Here is a 3,431-nt window from a genome sequence, read left to right as displayed (position 1 = left end):
TTTTTTTTTTTTTTTTTTTTTTTTACCGGGGATTGAACTCGGGTCCTTGCGCTTGCAAGGCAGGCCACCAAACCGCTGAGCTAAATCCCTGGCCCTCCATTACGACTTTTATTTACTTTACCAGGAGTTTTAATAAATGATTTTTCAATTTAATTATTGAATGGGTCTTTAAACTTATCCTAGTCAACAATCAGATTCAGTGATTTGTTTTTTTCTCACCTATATGTATTGAGATAATTATTACTAATACTACTGTACTCATAAATACTTGCTACATTCATTTTAGCATCCAACATTATGTATTCATTATCAATTATAGCTCATAGAGGCAAGGATTTTTTTCCTTTTATAAAATGAATATGGAGCCTGAGATTTAGCTTAGTGGCACTGAGCCTGCCTGGCAAGCACAAGGTCCTGAGTTTGATCCCCAGTACCAAAAAAAAAGTATATGAAAAATTAAGACCTGTCTGGCTTAACTTTGTAATTTATCCATTCATTATTTCCAGTTCAGTTAAGTGTCTTAATAATGTGGTCTATGATCTACAGTTACATATATGAGATTCTGGATATACATACATACACAAAAGTGTGCAAGTGAGAGTATGAGTTTTCACTAAGGTAGATACAGGTTCAGACCCAGGCTTGAACACTCTGAGCCCGTGGGCAAAGCACTTATGTAGTCTTCCTTCTACCAGTAAAACAGAAGCTGTGATAGCAAATGAGAATAACGTATTTCAAAGTATCAATGTATGATAACTACCTCCAAATGCCTAACACATTACAAGGAAAAATATTACTTCATTCTCTTTTATCCCAATCTATAAGAGCAATAAATACTGTTTCTGTTCCAATTTATTTTTAGACCATTATTAAATTCCCTAAAGTAAAAGCAATTTGGCAATATGGATCATGAATTTTAGATGATCACATACTTTGTTCCAACATTTTCACTTTGAGGATTCTATCTTCATGAAATAATCTAAAATGCAGAAATTGTTTTATGCACAAGGATTTCACTGCAGTTTATTATAACTACAAATAACCAGAAACTCTAATTATGAGCAATTCATATAAACAGTATGCCATTATTAAAAAGCTGACAAAATAATTCAACTGTGTAAGAAAATGTTTATGGTGCGGGTGAAAAAAAATACAAAATTATTCATATAGTAAAGTCTCAATTGTGTTATCAAATAAAACCCAGAAGAAAATACTGGAAGGAAATACACCGAAGGGCTTATTGTTAGTTATTACAAACTTGTGATTTTTATTATCTTATGTATTTTTCTATTACAGCTAATAGTTTTCTAAAATAATTAATGATGATAACATTAGTGAGAAAAGCAGTAATTATTTATGGAGCACTCACTACATGCAGGCCCAGTTCTAAGAGATTACTGTATTAACTGGGCTAATCCTTGTAACACTGAGATCTAAAAAAAAAAAATTAATTAAAAAAATTGAGGCATTGTGAGATTAAGTCCCTTGCCCAAGGTTATTACAAAGGGTGCCAAAATTTGAATCTAAGTAGTCTGATTGTACAGCTCTTGTGCCTGACTTCTATACTACATTGAAAAGTTTTGCTTTGCTTAAAAATTTTAACCATTAAAAAGGCATATATCAATCCTAACCTTGAGATCTTGACTTACTGCTTTCTTTCAGTACTGAGTTCAAAACTATACAGATTTCTTATATGTTTGTAAAACTGAACACGATAAACAGGGTTTCTGCATTTTAACACTGTCACTGACAGCTTTCAGAAAAACTCAGCTCATGGGAGGGCTTTAACATTATATAAGAAATGCCAGTACGGCTGAGGATTTAGGTCAGTAGATTCTTGCCTGTCTGGAAAGTACAAGGTCCTCCTGAGTTCAATCACTGGTACAAAAAAAAAAAGAAGAAAAAAATAATGCCTGTAATCCCATCACTTGGGAGGCTCAGGCAGAAGGAACCCTGTGAGTTCAAGGCCAGTTCTGGGCTACATAATGAGTTTGAGGCCAGAACTACATAGTGAGATTGTCTCAAAAAAAACAAAAAGACCAACCCAAACATAATAAACATGATATAAGAAAAACCACAATCATGAAAGCAATGAATAATATAATAACGAGTGTTGGTGATGTTAACATTTACAGGGCTGCTCAGTGATTCTGAGACCACCTGTCTCACAAGAGCAAGGTCCTGAGTTCGACCCCCGGCACCAAGAAACAAAACAAAACAACCCCCCCCCAAAACAAAACAAAGCAAAGAAAAAAAAAAATCACAACCAGAATAGTGTATCTATTTTTACCAAAATCTTACTCCACTCCTATTATATAGTAGTAAAAGGATTTTGGACTGGAGATGGAAGTTTAAAAAATAATTTTATAGATATTTTAGTGAGAGGGATTTAGTAATTCCTGACCAGGTTGAAAATGCAACCACATCAAAGCTAATTTAAGGTGGAGGGTCCTTTTAGGAAAAAGAAAATGGAGCAGTAATACAGCACTTCAATAGGCTTACGTTAAATCACATCAAGTAAAAGACAATCTGCCAAGTTATGTATTTATACATTGATCTGCCAAATAGTTTTTTAAACTAGTATTAAAAAAAACAAAACCTAGTATTTCCCGTTTGCAGTTCGAAGTTTTCAACTTGGTGTTCTGTAGGCACAACAAGGCTTCAGGGGAGGCAGAATGTAGAAAACAGAATCCTCCTATTTCACTAAAAACAACTCCTTACTACTGTAATACGAAAGTTTTGACATAACATGTACGCTTTAAATTCAGAGCAAATTTTTGTTATCCTAAAAAAACGTGCACATCTGGACGGCCATTTTACAATTCTCTATTTCCAAGTGCCTCCTACACCAAACATCTTGTATTTTAAAAATATCTTTTCTTGGGAGAAGGTAATAACTTAAGTATTCATCCTTCAAGTCATCACCGTTTCAAAGAAGGTCTTTTATTAAGCTTCTTAACACAACTGTCAAAACCAATTTGTGGAAGGTTCCAACTTTAAGTTATCTGCTGACCGACCAGAACGACAGTGACTAAGACAAAAGATTTACATTGTAAAAAATCCCTGCAAAACTGAGTTGATTTTTATAATCAGTGAACACGCGATCACTTTTAAATGAAAACAGCCATCCCCAAGTCAGTTTGCGAGGGAGGGTCTGCTCCTCGGCAGCGGTGTTCCCAGTTGCGCGCGTGCGTAGGAGTGGAGGCAGAAGTGTAAAAACCACAAGCCCACGCGAAACTCGTACTTACAAACACTGAAATTGTGCAAACATTCTGTGAAGCCAAGAAGCTCCCAAAGGGCAAGAACAGCCGGGAGAAAGAGATCTGACGGATGAGTGCGAAAGAAAAGTTGTGCGCGCGGACCCTGGACGTCGGGCCAAAGGGTCGGCGGCGGGACAAAGGCGGGCGTCCGTCCCGCAGCCGGAGCGACGG

The 3,431-nt window shown here is 36.1% G+C and overlaps 1 protein-coding gene across 2 annotated transcripts in view; it reads right to left on the bottom strand.

The window, feature by feature from the left end:
* Tnpo1 (transportin 1) overlaps positions 1–3,431 on the bottom strand; it is a 79,185-nt gene that overhangs the window by 75,007 nt on the left and 747 nt on the right. Inside the window, exon 1 of one of the 2 annotated variants that reach the window (XM_010637337.3) lies at positions 3,249–3,376. The exons of the other annotated variant lie outside the window; for it this stretch is intronic. The gene's annotated coding sequence lies outside the window, so the exon portion shown is untranslated. Of the gene's footprint in view, positions 1–3,248; positions 3,377–3,431 lie in introns of those variants that run through there. 2 annotated transcript variants of the gene reach the window in all.

The sequence above is a fragment of the Fukomys damarensis genome, unplaced genomic scaffold (assembly GCF_012274545.1).
Source record: "Fukomys damarensis isolate Sample0158 unplaced genomic scaffold, DMR_v1.0_HiC HiC_scaffold_1, whole genome shotgun sequence".
Taxonomy (NCBI): Eukaryota; Metazoa; Chordata; class Mammalia; order Rodentia; family Bathyergidae; genus Fukomys; species Fukomys damarensis.
The sequence above is the reverse complement of the archived record's forward strand: the minus strand, read 5'-3'. Positions and strand labels throughout refer to the sequence as shown.